A 19786-nucleotide genomic window follows, 5' to 3' on the forward strand; every position below is an offset into this window, starting at 1 on the left:
TAATTCATAGTCATAAGTCTAATCGTGTATACAATGTCTAATATATAGTTTAGTCATGTACAGTATATCATATACATAGTCAAAATGTCATGTTATGTCTAGTAAACTGTTATGTAAGTTAGTAAGTTCATAGTCAAAGGTCCTTACAAGTAAAGTAAACTTACAAGAAGTACAAGAATGTCATCACTAATCCTGTTCAACCACAAATCAGAGAGTGTATGGACAATTTATACAAAGACTCTAATGTTCTTTATTAGTTCATCAGCCTGAAATGGACATTTGTGTACTAAATGCCTCAGGACTGCATCTGGCCCCGCGGCCACTTCGAGGATGACTTGTGTTAAGTAGGGGGGTTTGTAATGTCCCTGAACAAGACATGGTCCTGTACTACCCTTAGGCCCTGTCATGTTGAGACCCTCAGTGACCTGGGGGCTCCCCTGCAAGATCTCCCCCTGTTGTTTCCACAATGTTGTGTAGATTGCTTTAATGCCTAGACAATCTCCTAATGTATAGGTAGTACAAAGGACCTGGGAGGTCTAAAGGACCTGTGTAAGTCTGTCATATGTTATGCAGTCACATGATTTGTTGCCACATGTTCTACCAGAGACCACCGGCTTAACCTATGACGCGCAGCTTGACCAATGGGCTTTAGTCCATTCCCCCACTATATAAAGGGGCGGCCATTACAATTCACTCTCTTAGCTCTTATGCTACATTACTGAGCACAGCAACCACCAGAGATCTCAGTGCAAGTGATCAGCGTCTGGAAGACCCCAAAAGCTACAGTCATTCCAGTAAGTCTCAAGTCTATGTCAGCTGTCACTGAAACGAGTCCAGTCCTGCATATAGTCAAGTCCAATCTCAAGTCAAGTTAATTACAAGTATATTGGTCCAGCAAGCTGCAAGGTCCTTCTGGGTCCTGGCCACCTCTCTGGGAATTCTGGCCTTAGCTGTGAAGATAATTCCCTCTGTCTTATACTCAGTAAAGCCTCCGTTTGACCATAACTGGGTGTAGACTTTCATTTTACTACTAGCAACTGGGATAGCAGAGAAACCGGGCATGTGGTGTTCCGGAACCCTAAATCCACACTGGTGTCATGAACACTAGGGGTTAACAACATCTTGCCCCCAGGGTTAATACTATCTGATTCCACCACTCACACCGCTACACCCGTGGTCCCGCCATACACTCATGGGTTACCACAATATGTACATATATGAAAGAATTACAGGGAGTCTTTCAGAGCCATTTACCCCTGGGTTTGGTGGTGGCATAATCCACGTTTTTATAAGATGCTAATTAGGTTAGAGTGCCCACTGGCAGGGCCTGATCACCTCTAGTGCCAAGTCCCAAGTACCATCAAAACAAAAATGGTACAGATAAAATTTAAAATTCACAGCACAAAAAAATTGGATCTCATACAGACCGGTATATGAAAAAATAAAAAAGTTGTAAGGGTCAAAATAAAGCAATTTTAAGCATTTTAAGCATAAAAAGGTTTGACTTTTTAAAAAAGTAGTACAATATGAAAAAGATATGTAAATATGGGTCTTATTTTAATCGTATCTACCAACAGAATAAAGATAGAATGTCACTTTCCCTGAAACGGTGCACTGCGCAACAAAGAAACATCAAAATTTGTTCAAATTGTGTTTTTTTTTTTCAATTTCCCCAGACAAATAATCATTTTTTTGGTTCTACAGTAAATTTTAAGGTAACATGAAAGGCATCATTATAAAAACCAATTGGTCATGCAAAAAACAAGCCCTCATATGGGTCAGTTGAATGAAAAATAAAAGAGTTATGGCTCTTAAAATGCAAGGATGAAATGACAAAAATGCAAATATGAAAATTGGCCCATTCCTGAAGGAATTAAAGGAGAAGTTCATGTAGAAAATATATCCCCTATTCAATGGATAGGGGATAAACTTTAGATTGCAGGGGTCTGACCGCTGGGACCCCTGCGATCTCCTGCAAGTGGCAGCCGACACACCCCACCCATGTATCTCTATGGGAGAGCTTTAAAGAACATATTTGGTCGTTTAGCTCTGTTGAGTGGTATATTCAACATACAACATGACAAAAGCTTTAATATGTGAAAAAATCATTTACATTACCAGGTTCAAATACAAGTAAATGAGTAGCAGGGGAATATAAATGTGTGAAATACTCTGTTAAACATTTAACTTTTGAACTTTACTATTTTAAGGAAGTTCAACCATGAGAATAGCTTTTAAGAAGAAATCTAGTTGAAGAAAACCTATCCCAGATCAGTGTCTGATTGCGGTGGGACCAACCACTGGGACCCCCTGCAATCTCCCATCCTGCTGATAAGGGATACGTTTTTTAGTATGAGATATCTCCTTTAATTGGACACCCCCTTTAAAAAATAAAGGTCCTATTTAAAGTCTTGATACTATTACACCCATACAAACATTTACTTTTTGGAGAGCATTTTATGGTATGGTACTGTGTTACATCCAAATTTAACCCCTTAAGGACTGAGCCCTTTTTCACCTTAAGGACTCAGCGTTTTTTTGCAATTCTGACCACTGTCACTTTAAACATTAATAACTCTGGAATGCTTTTCGTTATCATTCTGATTCCAAGAATGTTTTTTCGTGACATATTCTACTTTAACATAGTGGTAAAATTTTGTGGTAACTTGCATCCTTTGTTGGTGAAAAATCCCAAAATTTTATGAAAAATTTGAAAATTTTGCATTTTTCTAACTTTGAAGCTCTCTGCTTGTAAGGAAAATGGATATTCCAAATATTTTTTTATTTTATTCACATTTCCAATATGTCTACTTTATGTTTGCATCATAAAATTGACATGTTTTTACTTTTGGAAGACACCAGAGGGCTTCAAAGTTCAGCAGCAATTTTCCAATTTTTCACAAAATTTGGAAACTCGCTTTTTTTCAGGGACCAGTTCAGGTTTGAAGTGGATTTGAAGGGACTTCATATTAGAAATACCCCACAAATTACCCCATTATAAAAACTGCACCCCCCAATGTATTCAAAATAATATTCAGTCAGCATTTTAACCCTTTAGGTGTTTCACAGGAATAGCAGCAAAATGAAGGAGAAAATTCACAATCTTCATTTTTTACACTCGCATGTTCTTGTAGACCCAATTTTTGAATTTTTGCAAGGGGTAAAAAGGAGAAAATTTTTACTTGTATTTGAAACCCAATTTTTCTCGAGTAAGCACATACGTCATATGTCTATGTTAATTGTTCGGCGGGCGCAGTAGAGGGCTCAGAAGGGAAGGAGCGACAAATGGTTTTTGGGGGGCATGTCACCTTTAGGAAGCCCCTATGGTGCCAGAACAGCAAAAAAAAAAAAAAAACCCACATGGCATACCATTTTGGAAACTAGACCCCTCAGGGAATGTAAAGTGAACCTTAATACTCCACAGGTGATTCACGACTTTTGCATATGAAATTTTTTTTTTATTTTTTTTCCTAAAATGCTTGGTTTCCCAAAAGTTTTACATTTAAAAAAAAGTTAATAGCAGAAAATACCCCCCAAAATTTGAAGCACAATTTCTCCCGATTCAGAAAACACCCCATATTGGGGTGAAAAATGCTCTGCTGGCGCACTACAGGTCTCAGAAGAGAAGGAGTCACATTTGGCTTTTTGAAAGCAAATTTTGCTCTGGGGGCATGCCACATTTAGGAAGCCCCTATGGTGCCAGAACAGCAAAAAAAAAAAAAAAAAACACATGGCATACCATTTTGGAAACTAGACCCCTCGGGGAACGTAACAAGGGGTAAAGTGAACCTTAATACCCCACAGGGGTTTCACCAGTGGCGTTGCTAGGGTTGGTGTCACCCGGTGCGGTAGAAAATGGTGTCACCCCCATAGACACACACAGATAGAGAGACAGAGACACACATACACACAGTCAGAGAGACACACACTCACAGAGAGACACACACAGTCACACACACACAGAGTCACACAAAGACAGAGTCACACACAGACAGAGATAGCGACAGACACACACACAAACACACACAGAGAGACACACACTCACAGACACACACCCACAGTGTCACAGAGTCACACACACACAGTCACACACAGACAGAGACACACAAACAGAGAGAGTGAGACAGACACACACACTCACCCATCCAGCGCAGCGCTCCTTCTCTCCGGGCGCTCTGCGAGTGACGTAACGTCCTCCTGCGCCGGCCCTGCGGAGGGACGTCGGACCGGCGCAACAGATGACGTGGGGGCGCAGGCCGGTTCACTGTGCAGGTGACGGGGGGGGGCGCAACAGAAGACGTGGGGGCGCAGGCCGGTACACTGTGCAGGTGACAGGGAGGCGCAACAAGTGAGGACCGGAGGGGGGGGATGCTATTACAGAGACAACGCAAGTGGGCGCCGGGGGGTGGTGGCTGTTAGTACGGAGACAGGCAGCGCAACTGAGGACCGGCGGCGTACCTGGTGTCACCCCATCAGGATGGTGTCACCCGGTGCGGGTCGCACCCCCCGCACCCCGGTCGCAACGCCACTGGGTTTCACGACTTTTGCTTATGTAAAAAAAAATTTTTATTTTTTTCATAAAATGCTTGGTTTCCCAAAAGTTTTACATTTAAAAAAAGGGTAAAAGCAGAAAATACCCCCCAAAATTTGTAACACAATTTCTCCCGAGTACGGCGATACCCCATATGTGACCCTAAACTGTTGCCTTGAAATACGACAGGGCTCCAAAGTGAGAGCGCCATGTGCATTTGAGGGCTAAATTAGGGATTGCATAGGGGTGGACATAGGGGTATTCTATGCCAGTGATTCCCAAACAGGGTGCCTCCAGCTGTTGCTAAACTCCCAGCATGCCTGGACAGTCAGTGGCTGTCTGGTAATACTGGGAGTAGTTGTTTTGCAACAGCTGGAGACACCGTTTTGGAAACAGTGGCGTACCAGACGTTTTTCATTTTTATTGGGGAGGGGAGGGGGGCTGTGTAGGGGTATGTGTATATGTAGTGTTTTTTACTTTTTATTTTATTTTGTGTTAGTGTAGTGTTTTTAGGGTACAGTCGCACGGGCGGGGGTTCACAGTAGTTTCTCGCTGGCAGTTTGAGCTGCGGCAGAAAATTTGCCGCAGCTCAAACTTGCAGCCGGATACTTACTGTAAACCTCCGCCCATGTGAGTGTACCCTGTACATTCACATTGGGGGGGGGAGAAACATCCAGCTGTTGCAAAACTACAACTTCCAGCATGTACGGTCTATCAGTGCATGCTGGGAGTTGTAGTTTTGCAACAGCTGTAGGCACACTGGTTGTGAAACACCGAGTTTGGTAACAAACTCAGTATTTTGCAACCAGTGTGCCTTCAGCTGTTGCAAAAGCTACAACCCCCAGCATGTACGGACAGCGGAAGGGCATGCTGGGTCTTGTAGTTATGCAACAGCTGGAGGCATACTACTTTGGCTGGGGATGCTGGGGATTGTAGTTATGCAACAGCTGGAGACACACTGGTTTGCTACTTAACTCAGTGTTTCACAACCAGTGTGCCTTCAGCTGTTGCAAAACTACAACTCTCAGCAGTCGCTGACAGCCAACGGGCATGCTGGGAGTTGTAGTTATGCAACCAGCAGATGCACCACTAAAACTCCCAGCATGCACTTTAGCTGATTGTGCAAGCTGGGAGTTGTAGTTATACAACAGCTGAAGGTACACTTTTCCATAGAAAAAATGTGCCTCCAGCTGTTGCAAAACTATAAGTCCCAGCATGTCCATAAGGGAATGCTGGGAGTTGTGGTGGTCTGCCTCCTGCTGTTGCATAAATACAGCTCCCAGCATGCCCTTTTTGCATGCTGGGAGCTGTTGCTAAGCAACAGCAGTAGGCTGTCACTCACCTCCTACTGCTGCTCTGGGACACAGGTCAGTCCCTCGCTGCCGCTCCTGGGGCCCCGATCCCAACATTGATGCCGGGGATAGGGGTCCCCAGCTCCCGGGGTCTTCTTCCCGCACCCGATCACGTGCTCCGGAAGAGGGGCGGAGCGGGTTGCGGGAGTGACACCCGCAGCAGGTGCCCTGATTGGTCGGCCGGTAAACCGGCCGACGAATCAGGGCGATCGTGAGGTGGCACCAGTGCCACCTCACCCCTGCTGGCTATGGCTGTTCGGGGCCATCAGAGACGGCCCTGAACAGCCTGTAATTCCGGGTCACAGGTCACTGGAGACCCGATTGACCCGGAATCTGCCGCAGATCACTGGGCTGAATTGTCCAGCGATCTGCGGCCATCGCCGACGTGGGGGGTCATCATGACCCCCCTGGGCGATATGCCGCGATGCCTGCTGAACGATTTCAGCAGGCATCGGGCACCGGCTCCCCTCCGGCTAGCGGCGGGGGGCTGGGATTTGACAGGACGTACTCAAACAGGGGCCGTTTGAGTACGTCCTGCGTCCTTAAGGGGTTAAAGCTATTCTCACGGTTGAACTTCCTTTAAATAGAAAGCTGTAGAAACTGTAAAATCTTTAGAAAGTAAAAAAAGTACAGGGGTGAGGTCATTTTACTTAAAACACATATATGTATCTGGTCACATCTGATTTTACCTACTATGCTTTGTGGGAAAACCCCTTGAAATATGCACACAACCCCATCCCTCCCCCCCCCCCCCCAACAACTACCACTACAGTCATCACAGAGAACCCAGGCCATATTATAATAAAGGTTCCCACCACTCTGACGGATTTAGTTAGAGGGGACTACAAAGCCCTATAACTGAGGACTTGTAGGGCACGTCAGCTTGTTGACCACTACTCAACTCTAGAAAAGGTGGTCAGGCTGGTGTATGTGATATATATACACATATGTGATGTCCCAGTACGGGATATAGTCCCGTACAGTACATAGGCCCTGTCAGTTTGAGTCCCATGTGTCCTAGGGGGTCTCCCCCATTGTGTTATCTGTATATTAGGTGTATTAGGTATAAAGGACCTCTAAAGACCTTTGAGTTAGTCACATGATGTTGTTGTCACATGTTTGTTACCCAGGGAGCACCAGATAACCTGCAGCTTGACCTATGGGCTCCTTGCTCAGCCCTCCTTTATAAGGAAGGGAGGAGCTGCAATCTGCCTCTTATCTCTTATGACTCCTGCTGAGATACAGTAAAGACCACAGGGATGTGGAATTCCTATCGCCCGATTCCAGGGACATGCAGTTCCAGGCGCCGGGCAGGTAAATTTTTCCGGCCCTTAGCCCGGCTTCGGACAAGCATGGCCGGACCTGACAAGCCTGGCGGCGCTCAGCAGTCTGTATGGAGCGGCTCCTGACTCCTGCCCGCTCCGTACTCTGCAGCCCCCAGCTGTAAAAACTTGCATCCTCCGAATGCAGAGCAGGGCGCGGGGAGATAAGAAGCTGTGTACGTCCTATCTTCCCTGCTCTGCCTTCTTTCTCCCCGTGCAGACTTGCGTCCTCTGCCTTTGCTCCACACAGCTCTAGCTTCGGAGCGCTGAGGGGAAGAGTGGGGTGGATCGCCCCCCCCCCGCAGTGTGATCGCGGGCGGGCAATCCACTGTGCAGGTAGCCGGAGGGCTTACCTCTGCTTCCTGCTGTCCCGGCTCTGTCATTGATAGATCCTGGCTGGACCAGGCTCTATCAATGGATCGCAGAGCACACAGATCAATGGAGTTCTATAGAACTCTATTCATCTGTATGTGGAATCTAATGATTCCTCTTAAAAGGCTAATAAAGTGTAAAAAAAAATAAAATTAAGTTTTAATAAAAGTTTAAAAGACACACCTTAACCCCTTCCATGTTAAAAGTTAAAATGACCCCCTTTTCCTATATAAAACCATGCAAACATAATAAAAATAAACAAATTTAGTATCTCTGCGTGCAAAATTGTACAACCTATTAAAATATAACAATATGTATCCCGTACGGTAAATGTAAAAAAAAAAGTTAAAAAGCGATTAAAAAGTCAGATCAATACCAAAATGGTACCGATACAAAAAACAGATAATGGCGCAAAAAATTAGCCCTCATACAGCCTGGTATGCGGGAAAAAAAGCTACAGGGGTCAAAAAATGGCAATTAAAAACATTCGAAAAAGTTCAGAATTTTTAAATTATTAATAAAACATGACGTAAACTATAGAAATCTGGTATTACTGTTATTAGGCGACCTAAAATGTGAAACTAACATGTTATCTGACCACAAGGTAAATGGCGTAGAAAAGAAAACCACCAAATCTGCAAAATTATCTTTTACTATTTCAATTTCACTTCACCTAATATATATATATATATATATATATATATATATATATATTTTTTTTTTAGTTCAGAGAATATGTTATTGAAAAATTTAAAAGGTATCATTAGTAGGTTTTCATGTATTATAGGGCAAAGAGGAAAAAATGAGAGCGTAAAAGGGAAAATTGGCCCGGACAAGTGGATCGTCATGAGGGACAAGTAGATTTTGCTCCATTTTAGTCCTGTGGACAAGTAGTTTTTTTTATAAAATTTCCCCAGACCTCTCAGAGCCAGTGTCCAGTAAACCTGAAAGCCTCAAGCCTAACCTACAGCCACATGCCAGTAATTCAAGTCACCTATGTCTGCTGTCACTACCTACAGTCAAGTCAAGTCTATAGTCAAGTCTATTAGAGTCAGCGTGGCTGAGTTGAAGTTTGTCCAAACACTGCAAGTCCCAGCAAGCTGTAGGGTCCCCTCTGTGTTACTGGCCACCTCTCTGGGATCCTGGCCTAGCTGTAAAGACTATTACCATCTGTCTACCTCAGTTAAGCTACCGTTAACCCTAACCTGGTCTTGGACTATTATTACCCTGCCTAACCTAGGGATAGCGGAGCTTCCTTCGGGTGGTTACTTAGGAAAACCACGCCCTGGCATCACAAACATTTAGGGGTTAATAACATCTGCTCCATACACCTCATCGCAACCCTGTGGCACACCACATATGTTGTATATACGCATACACCAGCCTGACCACCTTTTCTAGAGTGGAGTAGTGGTCAACAAGCTGACGTGCCCTACAAGTCCTCAGTTATAGGACTTTGTAGTCCCCTCTGACTAATTCCGTCAGAGTGGTGGGAACCTTGTTTATATATATATATATATATATGTTTATAAACATCAGCCTCTGACCAACTAGAGTGGAGTGGTGGTCTGTAACCTAGGCAATGAGCTGCCAATAAGGGGAGAAAAGGAGAAGGAATATGCGGAGAACAAAGCAAATTTGCGAAATGAATGTATGTGTAAAAATACCCCTTTAACAACACGAGATAACCTCACATTTAATCTGTACATGTCGTCTTCTGTACTCTACTTCCTTTTACTGTCTTCTGACCCACACCCATTCACTTGGTCAGCATTACCAGCAATTGCTCAATCTGCTGAAGACTTCTATATTCCTATCAGCACATGGTATTCCAAAAATAAAAAGGATGTTTTCAATAGACATTTCTATAACTGGCGCCGTAGTTTTGCAAATGATCTAAGTCCTCTATTTGCCAATGATGCAATAAAGTACAGTATTTCACTAAAAGCACAGCCGTGCAGCTCTAGAGTAACATTGGCTGAACAAGTAAACGCCAGTTATATCTCCTGACCCCTTATACACATGAATTCTTAGCTGAGCGTTCATGTATTCTGAATGGAGAGAGGGGAGAAAGCAGCTGCCAGACTTTTCCGGGGATGGCCCATCTCCCTTCAGAACAAAAAGGACTGGACAATTGTTTGCCAACCTGAATTTAGACAGCCAAGACGACCAATCTTAAAGATATACATGTCCATATACCGATGTACAATAACTTCCTCTGTAGTATACAGCAGCTGATAAGTGCTGGAAGGATTACATTTTTAATAGAAGTAATTTACAAAACTGTTTAACTTTCTGGCACCAGTTGATTTAAAAAAAAAACAAAATTCCAGAGGAGGAGTATCATGCATAAAAACGTATCCCCTTTGCGCATTTGAAAAATCTAATGGGCGCTAGGACTGCTCGGAAATGCACCCCCTCATAGACGGCAATGCATGTCTTTGCGGACTCTGCAGAAAGAATAGACTTTTGACGCATGGATCAGAATTTCCACGACAGAAACATCTGGTGCAGAAATTCTGCCGTGTGACGAGTGCCACAGAATCCCAATGAAATCAATGACACTCTGCGGCAGGGGGGTGTCCGCGTGGTTTATCCCGTGCAGACATTCCGCACATTTTCAGCCCCTGTGAACCTGGCCTAAAGAAGGAGCCCTGTATCTGAACTGTGTCGCTGTCTCTGACTGGTGTTTTATGCCTTTTGCCCATGTCTACTGAGCTAAACACCTCCACCAGATATTAGAAAAACATGACATTTTGGTCTGGTTTCCCATATCTTAGCACTAAATATGTAACCACTCTCTCAATATAAAAAGGACATACTGTTGTGTTCAGTTATAACTATCTTGCTGATACATTGAGTCCTTGAGAAACCAAAATACTTGAGATATTTCAGGCAGCACAAAACAATGGCTTTACTTCAGTGTGAAAGTACAGATCAACAGCTTCCTGCTTCAGCAAAGGCACCATAAGCGCCTTAAAGAATTGCTGCATTTCACTACAAGAACAGAAGCCTCACATGACACTCATGCAGGAACTACCCGCTCCCCATCTGCTAATAGTACTGCTGTTTGTACATTAACATTGGCAGCATTTAACGAAAACTACAGAATAGACCCAGATAGTTAGATAAGGGTGTATTCACACGCATAGTATCCTGTGCATGTTTGATGCGCAGGATTTGAAGCTGTCGATTTGAAGCTGTGTTCAGTCATTTAATTTACATTGAAATCCGCAGCTTCAAATCCTGTGCATAAAATATGCGCAGGATACTTTATGTGTGAATTGACCCTTAACTAACTATCTGGGTCTATTCTGTAGTTTTCGTAAGATGCTGACAATCCTAATGTACAAACGTCAGTATTATGAGAAGATTCAGAGCATGAGTGTCATGTGAGGCTCCTGTTTTTCTAGTGAAATACACCCTTAGGGTCTATTCCCACGGCAGAATTTCCACTTGCAGACGTCCACCTCAAATTAAAGGGGTACTCCTGTGAAAAACTTTTTTTTAATGTTTTTTTAAATCAACTGGTGCCAGAAAGTTAAACAGATTTGTAAATTACTTCTATTAAAAAATCTTAATCCTTCCTGTACTTATTAGCTGCTGAATACTACAGCAGAAATAATTTTCTTTTTGAAACACAGAACTGTCTGCTGACATCACGAGCACAGTGCTCTCTGCTGACATCTCTGTCCATTTTAGGAACTGTCCAGAACAGCATATGTTTGCTATGGGGATTTCCTTTTACCCTGGACAGTTCCTAAAATAGACAGAGATGTCAGCAGAGAGCACTGTGCTCGTGATGTCAGCAGAGAGCTCTGTGTTTCAAACGGAAAATAATTTCCACTGTAGTATTCAGCAGCTAATAAGTACAGGAAGGATTAAGATTTTTTAATAGAAGTAATTTACAAATTTGTTTAACTTTCTGGCACCAGTTGATTTAAAAAAAAAAAGTTTTTCACCAGAGTACCCCTTTAAAGGAAAACTGTCAGCTTTCTCCCCCCACACTAACCAGCGGTACTGGCTGGTAATGCGGGAGACTCTGATCAGCATCCCCCACACTACCAACCAGTACCGCTGGTTAGTGGGAGGGGAGAAAGCTGACAGTTTTCCTTTAAAGCCCATAGACAACTATGGGATTCCGCACTCCCATTCACACTTCTGAATTTCTGCTGAAGCGGAAATTCAGAAGTGTGAATGGGAGTGCGGAATCTCATAGATGTCTATGGGCTTTAATTTGAAGCTAAATTCCGCAAGCGGAAATTCTGCCGTTTGAACAGACCCTTAGACCATGTTCAAACGTCCAGAATTGCCGGGAAGAATTCCGCATTGGAATTCCTGCGTAAATTCCAGGCAGCAGCAGAGTCCTGTTGATTTCAATGGGATTCTGGCGCACTGTGCACACGTCTGGAATTTCCGTGTTTCTGGCATGGAAATTCTGTTTCCCGTGTCTTCAGTTTCTGCGGACACAGCACGGAATGTGCAGCCGTTGTCCGTGCTCTCCACGTGGAGATTTTTGTGTGTGGACATTCCGGATGTGTGAACATGGCCTAAGGGTGAGTTCACACAACAGAATGTCCATGCGGAATTCTGCATGAATATTCCGCTTGGACATTCCGCAGCAGCAGAAACCCATTGATTTACAATGGGATTCTGCTGCTCTGTTCACATGGCAAAATTTCCGCAGCAGCAACATCTGCCAAGGAAATCCTGATTCCGGCGTTCGCAAAAACTTGGAACCTGTTCACTGTTTTTGCAGCTTTCACTCAGAAATGCATTGCCGGCTATGAGACGGCGCATTTCCGCTGTCTGTGGCATGTCTGCATGGAAAATTTTCCATGCAGACACTCCCCCGTGTGAACATAGCCTAGGGGTAGGGTCACACGTGCCGTATTTTGCAGTGTATCTGCTGCTGTGTATTTTCTGCAAACAAAATGAAGAAATACAAAAATGCTAAATTCAGCACGTGACTCTACTCTCATAATGTATCGCTCGGTAGAGGAAGTATTCTTCGATTGTCACCTTTACATACACTATTAATATCGAGTATAACTCTAGGCCATTCAAAATGCTTTGCCTATTGTTTAGATTCATGGAAACCAGGGGACATTTGTCTTTTTCTGAAAGTAAATTGTGATCTCGTACTATACATAGCCAAACGAAAAACTCCTGAGCATTTCATATAATAAATGTAATCTGGACAACCTGATGTCTTGTACTATAGATAAATGACACTAAAGTCAATTGACTTAGCCATCGTGATTGTGCGAGACCCCCCAACATTATGACTGGAGAAACTCCATGTGAGCTCGATGAAGCCCAAACCCGCCTGGGGTGGGCACTACACCTTAGGCCAGTATTCTATTCATAGGCCCTATTTTATCCCAATTTTTTATTTTTCCACAGTTATCATGGATTAAAGACTATCCTTGCCCTTCAACCTGGGGACTACCCTGAGACTGAGACATATGGTGTATGGAGTACAGTGGTCCCTCAAGTTACAATATTAATTGGTTCTGGGACGACCATTGTATGTTGAAACCATTGTATGTTGAGACCAGAACTCTATGGAAACCTGGTAATTGGTTCTAAAGGCACCAAAAGGTCATCCAAAAATAGAAAAAAGTGAGAATTAAAGAAAAATAAGTAGATAACTAATACAGATAAAGCAAATCCTTACATAGAAAAGTGATAAAGATCTGCTGGGAGCTGTAATCACTGGTCTATGTCAGTGTTTCCCAAGTAGGGAGCCTCCAGCTGTTGCAAAACTACAACTCCCAGGATGCTGGGAGTTGTAGTTTTGCAACAGCTGGGGGCTCCCTGCTTGGGAAAAACTGGTCTATGTAGAGGACAGGAGCTTCTTCCGGGTCCTGTACAGTACACGCAATGTCCTAAAAAAAGTAATGGATTCGTCCTCACCTGGTGTCCAAACGAGTAGCTAACCCTGGTACAGGTAAAGTGTACAGAACATGTTGTACCTCCCTGTACTGTAGGGGGCGCTACCAGACATCAGTCAGTGCATACGCTTCAGTAATACAGGAGTTTTACCAGTAAATTGCCCATTCTGATTGATCAGTTCTTCCAGCCATTGACACGTTTCAAAGATCTGGACTGTAGCATTGTATGTTGAGTCTGGTTTCAACTTACAATGGCCCAGAAAAGACCATTGTATGTTGAAACTATTGTATGTTGAGGCCATTGTAAGTTGAGGGATCACTGTACTTGCAACTAGGTTGCTGGAATTGGTTGCCAATAACTACTTGTGTCTCCCTTTGCACCACTTTTACTACATCGCCTCATAGTCTAATAAGACTACTGTGTTGAAGGAGGCTGGATAACTGCACTCGTTTATAGGGGTAATATTTTTATGTATAGCTGGGTAAGGTGTAAAAATAAAAAAGAAGTGATACTCACCTACCCCTATTCCCCGCTACTGCCTTTTGATAACTCCCAGTCTCCGCTCATCACTCCTTCTTCCTTGTTCCTGCAAACATTCCTTGCTAGGCCAGTCACTGACTGATGCGGGAAACTGCTGTGGTCCATGTTCTCCTGAGTGGAGCAGTTCCTGTGGGTACCACATGTGACTGGAACTAAGAAAAAGCAATGATTAGTGGGGATTGGGAGCTGCATGGGACCATGGTAGGTGAGTATAACTTCTTTTTTTAATTTTACACCACCAGGCACAATAATTATATAATTACTTATGGGAGCTGGTCCAGGAGAAAACTTTTATGCTTAAAAGTGCAGAGGGTGTCAGGAATAAATTAATAACTGTACTCACCTGCTACTGTTCCCTTACTGGTGTTTTTCCCGCTGCTGTAAAGGCGTCCTGCTCTCCATCCCAATACATAGGAAACCTCACCCAGCCAGTCACTGACCGCAGCGGTGACCTGCCTCAGTCAGTGGGCATTTCCTGCATGTCATCACAAAGCACAGGACACCAGGACCTCATCAGAATGTCAGTGGCAAGGAATGGGAATAGGTGAGTATGCTTTTTTTTAACCCCTAATTGTTGCTATCATATATTCACGCAAACAACCCCTTTTTATAGTCTGTTGGGACATATGAACATTACAGAGGAGTGTGCCAGATCAGGACCCTCTATTAGGTAGAATGGAGAGTCCAAGCCATGTTTGTGTTGGTACTGTATATTTCCTCTGCAGTGGTTAGTGATTGGACTCTGATGACCTCTGTGGCTCAGTGCAGTGCTGGACTAGTTACAAGAAGGACATAGGTGGCAACTGACTTTTCTCATGAATATAAAATGGGGTCCTATTCCGCCATGGTGCCCGTCTTTGTGACAGATCGGTGACTGCATTATGCCTTCTGTTTATAAAGGAGCCATCAGCCTTTACCATTAACACCTACAAAGCTTCTTCAAAGTGACAATCAATATGGCGGAACTTCCTTTTATACAAAAAAAAAATTAAAAATTAAAAGTGATAATATTTCTCTCAATAAAATCTCAAACTGTGAAGGGAGTTTCCAACAAAGAAACAACAACACCTGTTTAGCGCATTAGGACAGTGTTTCCCAAGCAGGGTGTCTCCAGCTGTTAAAAAACAACAACTCCCAGCATGTCCGGACAGCCTTTGGCTGAGTTGTAGTTTTGTAACAGAAAGAGGCGCCCTGCTTGGGAAACACTGAATTAATGTTTGGTGCAGACAACAGCTTGTGCACCAAAGAAGAGGTTACCGACTTGTGGCTCCCCAGCTGTTGCAAAACTACAACTGTTAGCTGTCCAGGTATGCTGGGAATTGTAGTTATGCAACCGCTGGCAGACCACTGCACTGTAGTAATGGACACTAGTAGGAGGGCAATGAACCAATCACATACCAGCTCACTCTTTAGTGGTACATTGTAAAATGAAAGCAACACCTTAATTGGTTGCTATGGGCCACACTTCAGTTCTATTATAGAAACGTGTCCTTGCTACTGCCCATAGCAACCAATCAGATTGCAGCTTTTATTTTCAGGCTGATTGGTCTCCATAGGCAATGATGCATTTTCTCCTTTATACATGAGCTCGTATAGGACATGACAGGCTGGAGCTGTGGTCAGGGGGGGAAGGACGTCTGATACGTCACGTGCCTATAGCGTGACCCCGGGCTGCCCATTGGCTACTTACATACACGTTGTAGTTACAGGCCCTTTCTATAGGCACGTCCAGGAAGCCGTGCTCCTTACATCACATAACGGTCCCCGCAGCTCGGCGTCTCCTATTGGCTGCCTCCATAGATGCTGGCGAGTCGCGCGCTCCCCGGCTCGCAGGCCCCGCCTCTTCCCAGCCAGTAGGAGGCGGTGACGCGCACAGGCGAGGCGGGTTCCCGGCGTGAGGCGCCTGTAGCGGCTGTTGTGTGCCTGTGTGTCCGGTTACGAGTCGGCTCCGTGTTCGCACCAAGGGAGGAGGACTTGGCCGGGGGATCCGGCTGGAGGTGGCAGCGGCAGCAGGAGCGCCGTGGAAGAAGCGAGTGTGTCGGTAAGTAGCGGCGGCTGGGGGGAACTTTAGGCTTCTCTGGTGAACGGAAGGACGGCCATGGAGCTCAGGAAATGCCGGGGATGCGGCCCGCCCACAGCCTTAGGCCCCGGGTTGTAATCTCTCTGTCCGGGTTGGGTGGGGAGGGTTAGGGCCTGTTATCGGGGCTTCCTCTGGCTCTGTGTACGCCTCCGTCTGGCCTCGTCCTGTTTCCTTGTGACTACCGCATTACTGTGTGTATGAGTGCCTAGAAGTGATACTAACGCGTCTGACCTCCGCCGTTCTGGGGTCACCCCCCAAGAGCTATCACTGTAGTGGGGCTCAGCACTGTCACTGCCTCTGGGGGCATGACTGCTGTGCCATCGCGGTGCCCCCTGCCCAGCTCGTTCCCTGTGTGGGTGGTGAGGCTGGTGGGTGTGGTGCTGGTGTCAACAGAGCTGACTTGTGACATTGTGGCTGAGCGCTGGACGCTATTTGTGACCTGTAATTGCTATGTGATCGCTTCTGCCTGTCACTGAGTAACCGGGGGAATGCAACAAGTAGATCATGTACAGGAGGACTGGTGTGTGATACATATAGATCCATGTACAGGAGGACTGATGTGTGATACGTATAGATCCATGTACAGGAGGACTGATGTGTGATACGTATAGATCCATGTACAGGAGGACTGATGTGTGATACGTATAGATCCATGTACAGGAGGACTGATGTGTGATACGTATAGATCCATGTACAGGAGGACTGGTGTGTGTGATACGTATAGATCCATGTACAGGAGGACTGGTGTGTGTGATACGTATAGATCCATGTACAGGAGGACTGGTGTGTGTGATACGTATAGATCCATGTACAGGAGGACTGGTGTGTGTGATACGTATAGATCCATGTACAGGAGGACTGGTGTGTGTGATACGTATAGATCCATGTACAGGAGGACTGATGTGTGATACGTATAGATCCATGTACAGGAGGACTGATGTGTGATACGTATAGATCCATGTACAGGAGGACTGGTGTGTGTGATACGTATAGATCCATGTACAGGAGGACTGGTGTGTGTGATACGTATAGATCCATGTACAGGAGGACTGGTGTGTGTGATACGTATAGATCCATGTACAGGAGGACTGGTGTGTGTGATACGTATAGATCCATGTACAGGAGGACTGGTGTGTGTGATACGTATAGATCCATGTACAGGAGGACTGGTGTGTGTGATACGTATAGATCCATGTACAGGAGGACTGGTGTGTGTGATACGTATAGATCCATGTACAGGAGGACTGGTGTGTGTGATACGTATAGATCCATGTACAGGAGGACTGATGTGTGATACGTATAGATCCATGTACAGGGGGACTGATGTGTGATACGTATAGATCCATGTACAGGGGGACTGATGTGTGATACGTATAGATCCATGTACAGGAGGACTGGTGTGTGTGATACGTATAGATCCATGTACAGGGGGACTGGTGTGTGTGATACGTATAGATCCATGTACAGGGGGACTGATGTGTGTGTGTGATACATATAGATCATGTATGGGGGGGGAGACTGGTGTGTGTGATACATATAGATCCATGTACAGGAGGGGGACTGATGTGTGTGTGATACATATAGATCATGTATGGGGGGGGGAGACTGGTGTGTGTGATACATATAGATCCATGTACAGGGGGGCTGCTGTGTGCTATGAGAAGTATGCTGCATATGAGGACAGTGGTTGTGAAGAGTAGTAACTCAAACTCTCCCATCTTGCATGGGGGGTGGGGGAGGTGCCAAGGTCCACGTGACCTGGGGCAGTTGAAGAAAAAACATCTTGACCTGGGACTGCTGATGTGATTTGGGACCAGTGTGTGGTTTGGGAAGGGGGGGGGGAACCCCACCTGGAACCTGTGGGAAGTGATGTGACTTGTCGGTTGTGGTCGATAGGACTGGTGGTGGGTAGGGCCATTGGACCTGGGACCATTTGGGGGGGGGGGGGAGTCGGGGTAGTTTCTAGGACCTTAGACATGTTGAAAGGGCTTATACACAGCATTTTGATCCTGACCGCTTGTTTTTTCTTCTGTTGGTTTAGTTATTGTCCCTTTTGAATGAAGGCAACATGTACAGTAGATAAGCTGGAGGAGGGGACCAGTCAGGGAATGGAAACAGTTAGTCAGATCCGCTAATATTGATGCTAATAGTGATTCCGCTCTGTGCTGCTGTAGGCGGAGGGGTGACAGGACACACTTCTCTGCACACCACCTCTTTAAAAACAGGAAGTTTTCATTTTTAGTTTTTTCTAAGCTGGCAGTAATGTATGTTCTGGCGCTTTACTGCAATGTAAGTTAATCTTCAATAGTAGTGTCATCCAGCTGTTGCCAGCATAAGTTGAACACTGTATTTGGGTGGACTTCAGTGTGGCAGAGGAGTGATCGAAGAGGAACATCTAATAGTCATGGCTCCAGCTCCCACATTTCATGTAGACCTTTTGCCTAATTGTCTGTCCCAATCCTTGGGCACTTCCAGTGCACATAAAGCCAAGGTTTAGCATCCCCATTCACTGACCAGTCCCTTATAACTTATAAAGAGTTGGAAGTTTTCCGTTGCTACACAATGAGCTTTTTCTCTAGACTTTGATTTTGGGGTTCAGACATAGTTTACTTGTAGCACGGAAAGCACAAATACATTATTGTCCATAGCCAACAAGGAGCTTGTCTGTTTTGGTACATGAGAAACAATGGTGACTATTTTGCAGTCATGTTCCATGGCATAGTATGCAAGGGAAAGCAAAGACCTTTTTGGCCTACTTTCTTAAAGGGGTACTCCACTCCCCAGCCTTCGGAACATTAAGTACCAAATACTGGTTGTGGGCTTCAGGGGTCTCCACGCCCCTTTGTGATGTCATGCCCAGTCCCTCCTGATGTCACGCCCCCTCGTTGCAAGTCTATGGGAGGGGGCGTGACTGCCGTCATGCCCCCTCCCATAGACTTGCATTGAGGGGGGCCTGTTGTCAGAGGGACTGGGCATGACACGAGGGTGCGTGGCGACCCCTGAAGTCCGCACCCAGTATTTGGAACTAAATGTTCCTAACGCTGGGGACTGGAGTACGTACCCCTTTAACCTGAAGGGTCATTCTGAACTCGATCACACTACAGCCTACTAGCGCTGTAAAATAACAAGGTGCAGCATACTCTGCTCCCTTGGTCCATTACCACCCACCTCACCGGGCTGCCCCCTCCCAGCTGTCCTTGTGACGTTACTTTATTTATATAGCACTGACCTATTCTGCAGTGGTGTTCAGAACCACAATGGTCCCTGCTCCAATCTAACTATAGTAAAATACGACCTGGAGAAGACTCATGCAAAGCAAACACGATAGAACTTACAAATTTCATGCAGATGTTGCCCTGGTTGGGTTTTGACCATGGACCCCAGTAAGACAGTGCTAACCAGGGGGTCATTCCACTGCCTGTACATTCCATGTCATCGGTAGAGCGTGTCATCAGGGGAAGGAAAGCGGCAGCGGGGTGGACCACAGCTCTAGTAGACTTTAGTGTATTTTTCCCCATTGAATGCCTTTTTACGTAAACTTAGTATATAACTATTGTACAAGTAACAAGCCTTATCTGTCGCAATGCAGTTTTAGTAACTCGCCATATCATTTGTCTACTGGTTTAAGTTGTGAGGTTGAACACCTTTCTTGACCTGGCAGTGCTTACAGCTCATAGACTTGTTCTGCTTT

The 19786-nt window shown here is 45.0% G+C and overlaps 1 protein-coding gene and 1 long non-coding RNA gene across 2 annotated transcripts in view; one reads left to right on the forward strand and one right to left on the reverse strand.

Annotated features, from left to right (window-relative positions):
* Positions 1–13997: 13997 nt before the first annotated feature.
* Positions 13998–15796, reverse strand: LOC130356566 (uncharacterized). The gene is made up of 3 exons (XR_008888921.1): positions 15706–15796; positions 14359–14490; positions 13998–14167 (listed from the first exon to the last, which is right to left on the reverse strand). It is a non-coding gene; the product is annotated as an uncharacterized LOC130356566 (long non-coding RNA).
* Positions 15797–15896: 100 nt separating this feature from the next.
* The window catches only part of RAP1A (RAP1A, member of RAS oncogene family), a 56824-nt gene continuing 52934 nt past the window's right edge, over positions 15897–19786 (forward strand). The window contains exon 1 of the mRNA XM_056558265.1: positions 15897–16056. The gene's annotated coding sequence lies outside the window, so the exon portion shown is untranslated. The remainder of the gene's footprint in view (positions 16057–19786) is intronic.

Source organism: Hyla sarda, chromosome 2, assembly GCF_029499605.1.
Source record: "Hyla sarda isolate aHylSar1 chromosome 2, aHylSar1.hap1, whole genome shotgun sequence".
Taxonomy (NCBI): Eukaryota; Metazoa; Chordata; class Amphibia; order Anura; family Hylidae; genus Hyla; species Hyla sarda.